Here is a 10165-nt window from a genome sequence, read left to right as displayed (position 1 = left end):
GAGGGGTGCAGGAGGAGGTATGGACAGGAGAGGCAAAGATGCAGGAGAGGGGAAGGGGTGCATGAGAAGGAGAGGGGTGCAGGAGGAGGTATGGACAGGAGAGGCAGAGATACAGGAGAGGGGAAGGGGTGCATGAGAAGGAGGGGTGCAGGAGGTGGTATTCACAGGAGAGGCAGAGATGCAGGAGAGGGGAAGGGGTGCATGAGAAGGAGAGGGGTGCAGGAGGAGGGGAAGAGGACGAGGACCAGGAGAAAGACAGCGAGGCAGCAGGAGAGGGGAAGAGGTGGAGCAGTGAGAGGGGGGTGCAGAGGCGGTAAGAGGAGGAGCAGGAGAGGGCGAGTGGTGCAGGAGGTGGGGAGGGGTGCAGGAGAAGGAGAGGGGTGCAGGAGGAGGGGGAGTGCAGGAGCAGGAGAGGGGTGCAGGGGGAGGTAAGAGGAGGAGCAGGAGAGGGCGAGAGGTGCAGGAGGAGGAGTGGATGCAAGAGGAGGAGATAGGTGCAGGAGGAGGTATGGACAGGAGAGACAGAGATGCAGGAGAGGGGAAGGGGTGCATGAGAAGGAGAGGGGTGCAGGAGGAGGTATGGACAGGAGAGACAAATATGCAGGAGAGGGGAAGGGGCGCATGAGAAGGAGAGGGGTGCAGGAGGAGGTATGGACAGGAGAGGCAGAGATGCAGGAGAGGGGAAGGGGTACATGAGAAGAAGAGGAGTGCAGGGGGAGGTATGGACAGGAGAGGCAAAGATGCAGGAGAGGGGAAGGGGTGCATGAGAAGGAGAGGGGTGCAGGAGGAGGTATGGACAGGAGAGGCAGAGATACAGGAGAGGGGAAGGGGTGCATGAGAAGGAGGGGTGCAGGAGGTGGTATTCACAGGAGAGGCAGAGATGCAGGAGAGGGGAAGGGGTACATGAGAAGAAGAGGGGTGCAGGGGGAGGTATGGACAGGAGAGGCAGAGATGCAGGAGAAGGAAAGAGGTGAAGACGGAGAAAGGTATGAGACGTGGGAGGAGAGAACAGACGACGGAGAAGGCGGAGCGGGGCGCGAGATGCAAGCGAAGGGGCGGGGCAGGGGAGGGGTGCAGGGGGAGGGCGGGGCTCGAGGGCCGTAAGAGGGGTTTCCTCTACCCAGCTGCATCAGACCCTGAACCAGCAGCTGCCCCCTTTTCCTGTCCCACACCCTCACACTGCCCCCCATCTCCCGCCTCAGCGTCTGTCCCTGGGGGAGCCGTGGGACGGTCCCCGTCCCCGCCCCCCTGGCCCCCCTCGCCCCTCAGAGGGGCTGAGCTGTCAGAGGATGTGGTTTGTAACCGAGCAGCTCGGAACATAGTTTGTGCCGAGCTCAGAGCAGAGGAAGAGTGTGTGGGGGCTGGCGGAAGAAGAGCCCCCCCTACTGACAGGGTGTGGGTGAGTGTCCCCCCAGAAGCACGATCATCTCCCCAGGACAAGAGAGCGACCCTTGAGGCAATAGTGACCCCTAAGGCAGGAGTGCGTCCAAGAAGCATAAGTGCACCCCGGAAGCAAGGATGCAACTCTAGGGACAGGAGTGCACCCCCGAAGCACGGGCGCACGGCCAGTGACAGGAGTGCACCCCCGAAGCAAGGGCGCGCGGCCAGTGACAGGAGTGCACCCCCGAAGCAAGGGCGCGCGGCCAGTGACAAGAGTGCACCCCCGAAGCACGACTGCACCTTCAGGAGACAGAATCAACTCTGGAATCAAAGTTCACCTCCAATAAAAAGGACACTCCTCGGTAACAAGAGGCACCGACAGCTGTAAGAGTGCTCTTCCACGGCAGGGTGCCTGCCAGCAGCAAAAGACCAGAGACAGAAGTGCGCCTTCGGTAACAAGAGGCACCGATAGCTGTAAGTGGGCTCCTCCAGAGCAGAGTGCCGGCCAGCAGCAAAAGTGCACCAGAGATAGAAGTGCGCCTTCGGTAACAAGAGGTACCGACAGTTAAGAGTGCTCGTCCGGAACAGGTTGCCTGAGAGCAGAAAAAAGTCCATCAGGTACGGAAGTGCCCCTTCGGTAACAAGAGGCACAGACCGCTGTAAGAGGGCTCCTCCAGAGCAGGGTGGCGGCTAGCAGCAAAAGTGCACCAGGGACAGAAGTGCACCGTCGGTAACAAGAGGTTCCGACAGCTGTAAGAGGGCTCCTCCAGAGCAGGGTGCCGGTCAGCAGCAAAAGTGCACCAGGGACAGAAGTGCACCGTCGGTAACAAGAGGCTCCGACAGCTGTAATAGTGCACCAGGGACAGAAGTGCGCCGTCGCTAACAAGAGGCACCGACAGCTGTAATAGTGCACCAGGGACAGAAGTGCGCCGTCGCTAACAAGAGGCACCGACAGCTGTAAGAGTGCTCCTCCAGAACAGAGTGCCAGTCAGCAGCAAAAGTGTGCCTTCGGTAACAAGAGGCACCGACAGCTGTAATAGTGCACCAGGGACAGAAGTGCGCCGTCGCTAACAAGAGGCTCCGACGGCTGTAATAGTGCACCAGGGACAGAAGTGCGCCTTCGGTAACAAGAGGCTCCGACGGCTGTAATAGTGCACCAGGGACAGAAGTGCGCCGTCGCTAACAAGAGGCACCGACAGCTGATAGAGGGCTCTTCCAGAGCAGGGTGCCGACCAGCAGCAAAAGTGCGCCGTCGGTAACAAGGGGGTACCAGTTGGACAGTAGAGCACCCCGGAACAAGAGTGCGCCTGAGAAAAAGAGAACCCCCCAAGATAGTAGAGCAGCACTAGAAGGAGACGGCACCTCAGGTCAATATGAGCTAGAATGCAACCCCAGAATTAAGAGTGCACCCCAGGAATAAACGTGCACCCCCTCCCCATATTACAAGAGGATCCCAGGAGGAGACGGAACCAAGGGACGAAAGTGCACCCCAGGAGACAGAGTGCACCCCCCGATATAAGAGCGCCCATTTCAGGGGTAAAAGTTCACCTGTAAAACGAGGGTGCACCCCGGAAGCAAGATTTCACCCCCAAGAAAGGCGCACCCCGAGTTCCCGCCCAGCCTGTATATGATGTGCGCCCGGAGACTGCCTTGAACACCCCAGAACCGCGGAGGGCAGAGAACAGGTACGTGGTCGGGATGGGGGGGAGGGTGTGGCTGCACGAGGGGCAGGGGTTTTAGGGAGACACGCCAGGCTGCTGCCCATCCAAAGTGTGCCCCAGAAATGGTGCAGGGTGCGGATAAAACTTGGCCGGGAGGGGGGGGGGGGGGGCGACTGACTGGTCACCTGAGCTCACTCTACCATAATGCACTATTATTTTTATTTTATTCCCTTTGGGTTTCTTTCGCTCATTCATGCCTACAGCCACCTCTTTCTGTCGCGCGCTCTTTCTCTCTCTCTCTACACCGTCTCCCTCCCTCCCCATTGGCCCGTCGTTCTCTCCTCTTGCTCACTCACTCCAATTCATCTCTTCGCTGGTTTCAACCCCTTTTCTTTCTCATCTCCTTTTATTTTCTCTCGTTCTCCGCTGGTTTCTCACGCCCCCCCCCCCAACCCCCCCGCCCCTTTCGTTCTTCCTTTTCCACTGATTTCTCCCCTTCCTCTCACAGGTTCTCCCCCTCTGTCGCCCTCTTTTATCGTTCAGTCATTTTCTTCACCCCTTTCAGCCCCCATCCTTCCACTTTGTTCGGCGCCTGTTTTTTGCCACACAGGTATATTTTCGCCCCTCGTTTCTCCTAGTTTGCCCCCTGCTCTTTCCCTTTTATTTCGTCGCCCGTCTTCCCAGCACTTCCTCTTCTGTTTCCAGTTTCTGTTCCAGAGAAGAAGGAAAGGCCGAGTCGGCCCTGCTAAGCGTGCTCATTGACGCGCAGCACGTACATTGACCCTCCGCGCTATCTTACGAACTTGAAATAATGTAAGCCCCACCCCCACAGACACTTTTCTCAGTCAGCATCACTGTCTGACGGGGGCGCTGCGCTGGGAGGGGCCAATACCTGCACGTGCGATTCTGGATATATGAACTGGATTCTTTGGAGCTATAGGCAAATCAATTTTTTTTTTTTTTTTTACGGAGTTTTATATAGCGCGAACTTGACCCGAAGGTATCTGGCATCAGAGCGCTTTACATAGCACCAGTTGCATTACATGAGGACACATTCTTTTTTGTTAGGCACGGGGAGAATAAGTGATTTGCCCAGAATCACAGGACGTGCAGCGTCATTGCCGAGACTCAAACCCATTTCCACAGATTCGAGGTCAACCGCCCTAGCCTTAGACCAACTCCTCTCCCCAAATAATGGATGCTTCTGTTAAAGGCACTGGAATTCGTACAATATAGGGGCAGGTGAGTAACATGATCGTGTGAGTGGAGGCAGGGCACAAGTCCTAAAAAAAGAAGTGGGGGGGCTAACCAGGTCAGGCAGTATGCAAGGGAAATCCTGACACATGCCATCCCAGCGCATGACCTCATTGCAGTGGCATCACAGGAAGCGACCTCACTGGAAGTGACATCACAAGAAGTGACATCAGATATTAAGCCCTCCTCCATATGATTATCAGGTGTATCATGAGTACATTTAAGCGCATTATGAGATTTAACAAACTGGATTTGGCGCCGGGGTTGTGCCAAAAAGTGGCACAATGCCGAGAAAAAATCTGGGCCTCAAATAATTCATTAAAAAAAAAAAAAACCTGCCACAAAGAAATTGGCAACCAGGAGGGGCGTGGTAGGAGATCTGTTCGGCTGAACTGGTTGCAAAGTCTGTATTTTCAATATTTTGTGCGGTGAAGGCCCCTGCTGCAGAGGTGCCCAGTAAATCTCACGGAACAGTAATCATGGTGAGATAACGCTGGAGATAAACACTTTTGTGCAGTCCCAGATTTGAACAAAAGTAGTACAGAAGGTTAATGTGTCTCCCGCAAAGCACACTATGTAACACGCAGGTGACAGATTTGTATTTGATGTCGATGGGTAAGTGGATTAGTGCTTTGAACAGAGATCCTTTGGTTTCCTGCAGTTCATAGAGTGTAATCCTTCTAGTGTAGCACAGTGAGATGTGGACATGCGACTCCTACACCTTGTAACCCTCACTGTCCTATGTAACACATCCTGTACATTGACTTACACACGTACATGATTTGTTGGCAATGTATAATGTGCACGTTACATTAAGAGCTCTGACACCCTGCATTCGAATGCGTAGCGCTATAAAATAAATAAAATAGAGCTATTTAAATTGTTATTTGTGCAAATACTGGGACAGATCAGCACAGCTAACATCCTTACAGCGCACGCACTTATATACCGGGACTAAACCGAGTCAAAAGCTGCCTCTCTTAAGTACCTGTGAAGAGATAACAAGCTGAGCGCCTTTGTTTCCCCTCGTTTGCATTTACATTTAAGTGTAAGGTTCCAGGGCACCTCCAGTCAGGATACTCGATCAAGAGGAGGCCGGATGACCCCTTAACTTCCGCCTTTATCTGTGGCCCAGCTGGAGGTGTAGAAAAAAGCCCCCATCGCTACCCGCACGTTGCTGCTGGGAATGGAAAGCAGACTGCGCGCGGGCGCTGCTGAATGTGTCCCAATGTCTGAAAATTACACCAGCATAATTCCAGCATGTTTCTGTGGGACCCAACTTTTTGGCAGGGTGGACGGTGTCCACCCTGCGAGAATAGTGGGTGGGTGCTGTGCACCTGCGTGTACCCTCGACTTGTGCCCTGAATGTAGGGTTAGCTGTGCCTGTTTCAACATAGGGGAGCGATGTGTTAATGTAAGTGTAGCGTGCGTGGCCTGTGCAAGTGTAGGGTGAGGGTGTAGGCATATTAGACTAGGGTGTGCTGGGCAGTATGCATGTGTGAGTATAGGGTAGGGGGTGCATCTGTGTGAATGTGGGGTGGATAGTGTGCCTGTATTAGTGTAGGTGAATGGTGTGTGCCAGTGTGAGTGTAGGGTAAGCAGTGTGCTTGTGCGTGCACAGTGGGCGGAGTGTCTGCATGAGTGTGCGTTTGGTGGTGTGCCTGTGTGAGATTCCGTCGGGCAGTGTGTCTGTGTGGGTGTACTGCGGGGTTGGGAAGTGTGCCTGTGTGAGTATAAGGTGTGTGCTGTGCCTGTGTGAGTTCACGCCTGGCAGTGTGTCTGTGTGGGTGTATTGCGGGGTTGGGAAATGTGCCTATGTGAGCATACGGTGTCTGCTGTGCGTGTGTGAGTTTCCGTCGAGCAGTGTGTCTGTGTGGGTGTACCGCGGGGATGGGAAGTGTGCCTGTGTGAGCATAGTTGTCTGCTGTGCGTGTGTGAGTTTCTGTCGGGCAGTGTGTCTGTGTGGGTGTACTGTGGGGTTGGGAAGTGTGCCATTTGTGAGTATATGGTGTGTGCTGTGCCTGTGTGAGTTCACGCCTGGCAGTGTGTCTGTGTGGGTGTATTGCGGAGTTGGGAAGTGTGCCTGTGTGAGCATACGGTGTCTGCTGTGCGTGTGTGAGTTTCCGTTGGGCAGTGTGTCTGTGTGGGTGTATCGCGGGGTTGGGAAGTGTGCCTGTGTGAGCATACGGTGTCTGCTGTGCCTGTGTGCGTTTTCATCTGGCAGTGTGGGTGTATCGCGGGGTTGGGAAGTGTGCCTGTGTGAGTATAAGGTGTGTGCTGTGCCTGTGTGAGTTTTCATCTGGCAGTGTGTCTGTGTGGGTGTACCGCGGGGTTGGGAAGTGTGCCTGTGTGAGTATAAGGTGTGTGCTGTGCCTGTGTGAGTTCACGCCTGGCAGTGTGTCTGTGTGAAGGCTCTGCGGGGGTTGGGGAGTATGGCTGTGTGAGTTTGGGGTGTGTGCTGTGCCTGTGTGAGTTTATGCATGGCAGTGTGTCTGTGTGAAGGCTCTGCGGGGGTTGGGGAGTATGGCTGTGTAAGTTTGGGGTGTGTGCTGTGCCTGTGCGAGTTTATGCCTGGCAGTGTGTCTGTGTGAAGGCTCTGCGGGCGTTGGGGAGTATGGCTGTGTAAGTTTGGGGTGTGTGCTGTGCCTGTGTGAGTTTACGCCTGGCAGTGTGTCTGTGTGAAGGCTCTGCGGGGGTTGGGGAGTATGGCTGTGTAAGTTTGGGGTGTGTGCTGTGCCTGTGTGAGTTTATGCCTGGCAGTGTGTCTGTGTGAAGGCTCTGCGGGGGTTGGGGAGTGTGGCTGTGTAAGTTTGGGGTGTGTGCTGTGCCTGTGTGAGTTTATACCTGGCAGTGTGTCTGTGTGAAGGCTCTGCGGGGTTGGGGAGTATGGCTGTGTAAGTTTGGGGTGTGTGCTGTGCCTGTGTGAGTTTATACCTGGCAGTGTGTCTGTGTGAAGGCTCTGCGGGGGTTGGGGAGTATGGCTGTGTAAGTTTGGGGTGTGTGCTGTGCCTGTGCGAGTTTATGCCTGGCAGTGTGTCTGTGTGAAGGCTCTGCGGGGGTTGGGGAGTATGGCTGTGTAAGTTTGGGGTGTGTGCTGTGCCTGTGTGAGTTTACGCCTGGCAGTGTGTCTGTGTGAAGGCTCTGCGGGGGTTGGGGAGTATGGCTGTGTAAGTTTGGGGTGTGTGCTGTGCCTGTGTGAGTTTATACCTGGCAGTGTGTCTGTGTGAAGGCTCTGCGGGGTTGGGGAGTATGGCTGTGTAAGTTTGGGGTGTGTGCTGTGCCTGTGTGAGTTTACGCCTGGCAGTGTGTCTGTGTGAAGGCTCTGCGGGGTTGGGGAGTATGGCTGTGTAAGTTTGGGGTGTGTGCTGTGCCTGTGTGAGTTTATACCTGGCAGTGTGTCTGTGTGAAGGCTCTGCGGGGTTGGGGAGTATGGCTGTGTAAGTTTGGGGTGTGTGCTGTGCCTGTGTGAGTTTACGCCTGGCAGTGTGTCTTTGTGAAGGCTCTGCGGGGTTGGGGAGTATGGCTGTGTAAGTTTGGGGTGTGTGCTGTGCCTGTGTGAGTTTATGCCTGGCGGTGTGTCTGTGTGAAGGCTCTGCGGGGGTTGGGGAGTATGGCTGTGTGAGTTTGGGGTGTGTGCTGTGCCTGTGTGAGTTTCCGTCTGGCGGTGTGTGGGTGTGAATGTTGGGGTCACGGTGAGCCTCTTTAACTGTGTCCCACTGTATCGCGACTCCATTCATGATTCATTCCCCATCGCGGGGCGCCAAAGCCAATATGAGACAGGTGCGACATGGCCCCACAGAGGCGTGCTTGGTGTACAGGATTGTGCACTTGTTGTGAGCCCATGTGGGAAGTGCTTTGGGCAAGAAAGGCGCTCTTATCGTGTCGTGGGTCGCAGTGCTTGGTGGTGTGAAGGAGGAGGGCGCGCGAGAGAGCGCTCACACCCCATTGGCTGGCTCTGGCTACTCTGGCGCTCCCTGGGGGAGTTTGCAATGATTACTGAAAAGCTGCAGCACCCCCCCCCCCCCGTGCTGGATGCAAGGAGGCCCCCCTCCCCTCTGGAGCTTGACTTGGAGAGCCGAGATATAGGGAGAGAGGACAGTGTGTGAGGGGTGACCAATGTGTCTGTGTGACTGTAGTGTGAGGTGTGTTTGTGTACATGCAGTGTGGACATTGTCTCTGTGTATGTATGGTCAGCTCTGAGGTGTCCCTAAGTGAGGTGTCCCTAAGTGATGGATAAAGATTGTGCCTGTGTTAGTCCAGGGTGAGTGTGTACCTGTGTGAGTGTCGTGTGAATAGACCTATGTATGTGTGGGATGTGTCTGTGTGAGTTTCGGGATGGACTGGCCTGCGTAAGTGTGTGATGTGCCTGTGTGAGTGTCGGGGAATGGACGTGCCTGTGCATGAGTGGGATGTGCCTGTGTGAGTGTTTGGGGATGTACGCGCCTGTGTACGTTTTGGGATGTGTCTATGTGAGTGTGGTGGATGGACATGCCTGTGTAAGTGTGGAACGTGCCTGTGTGAGTGTGGAACGTGCCTGTGTGAGTGTCAAGGTGTGGGATGTGCCTTTGTGAGTGTTGGGTGGGTAGACCTAAGTAAGTGTGAGATGTGTCTGTGAGTGCTGGCTGAAGAATGTGCCTGTGTTACTCCATGTTGAGGGCTGTGCTAGTGTGTATGTATTGTAAAGAGTGTACCTGTATACATTCAGGTTGAACCAGGGCCGGACTAGCCGTAGCGGACACCGGGCGTTTCCTCGGTGGGCCGCCAGGATGGCGGCTGATTTTGGGCCTCTGGGGGCCGTTTTTGTTACAGGGCTGTGTTTGCAGCACTGGCCCCTATAACAAAATCGGCGGAAACCGGCCCTGGCAAACAGCTCGGCCGCACCCTCAACCCCCCGGGGATCTGGCCGAGCACTTTGCCAGGGCCGGTTTTGGTTCCCAGTCCGGCCCTGGGTTGAACAGTGTGCCTGTGTAACCAATGTTTAATTTGAGCCGGTGGTTTCTGATGCTCGGCATCGGAACTTAATTGTCATCATGATGCTTCTGACAGTCCGCCACATGGTGGCGCTCTCAGTCTAGTTTAGAGATGAGCACAAAAACAGTTATTCATTGATTCAGTATACAGTAAAAATGTCGAATACCTGCCGCCCGAGCCATTCTCGTATCTTTAGGGACATGGAATAGTCCGATTGTCCCTCTTGTAGGAGTGTGATGATTAGTAGTTGTGTTGGTTCTTCTATTGGCAGCGCTGGCAGGGGCAATGGGTGAAGCGAGCTACAGTGGCCTCCCGACTAAGCCCTGTCAATAATTTTGTTGCAAATGAAGCACTAGGTGTATCTATGAGAATGTCAGATAAAGTATGTTCCTGTGTTATTCCAGGTTGTGGGGTGTGTCTGTATCGGTGCAGTGTGGAGGCTGTACCCGTGTGACTGCAAGGTGAGTGGCATTTCTGTGTGAGTATAGTGTAAACAGTGTGCCTATGCATATGTGGGGTGAATCATTGTGAGTTTAGGGTGTGGGATGCGTCTGTGTGAGTGCTGAACCATGGACGAGCTTGTGGAATTGCCGAGTAGGGATGCGTCTGTGTGAGTGTTGGGTGGTTAAGCCTGAGTAAGTGTGAAGTGGGGCTGTGAGTGCAAGGTATGGGACATGTCTGTGTGAGTGTCAGGTGGGTAAGCCTGAGTAAGTATGGGTTGTGTCTGTGTTTCAGGGGATGCACGTGCCTATGTAAGTGTGGGATGTGCCTGTGTGAGTGTAGGTGGGATGGACGTGCCTGTGTAAGTGTGGGATGTGCCTGTGTGAGTGTAGGTGGGATGGACGTGCCTCTGTAAGTGTGGGATGTGTCTGTGTGAGTGCAGGGTGTTGGATGTGCCT

At 54.6% G+C, this 10165-nt stretch overlaps 1 protein-coding gene across 2 annotated transcripts in view; it reads left to right on the top strand.

The window, feature by feature from the left end:
• The first annotated feature begins 1100 nt into the window (after nucleotides 1-1100).
• Nucleotides 1101-10165, top strand: part of RFTN1 (raftlin, lipid raft linker 1) — a 442525-nt gene continuing 433460 nt past the window's right edge. Inside the window, exon 1 of one of the 2 annotated variants that reach the window (XM_085630441.1) lies at nucleotides 1101-3065. The gene's annotated coding sequence lies outside the window, so the exon portion shown is untranslated. The remainder of the gene's footprint in view (nucleotides 3066-10165) is intronic. The other variant, XM_085630442.1, reaches the window with a different exon arrangement.

Source organism: Triturus cristatus, chromosome 10 (genome assembly GCF_964204655.1).
Source record: "Triturus cristatus chromosome 10, aTriCri1.1, whole genome shotgun sequence".
NCBI classification, from domain to species: domain Eukaryota; kingdom Metazoa; phylum Chordata; class Amphibia; order Caudata; family Salamandridae; genus Triturus; species Triturus cristatus.
Note: the sequence above shows the minus strand (reverse complement) of the source record. Positions and strands in the feature narration are given on the sequence as shown.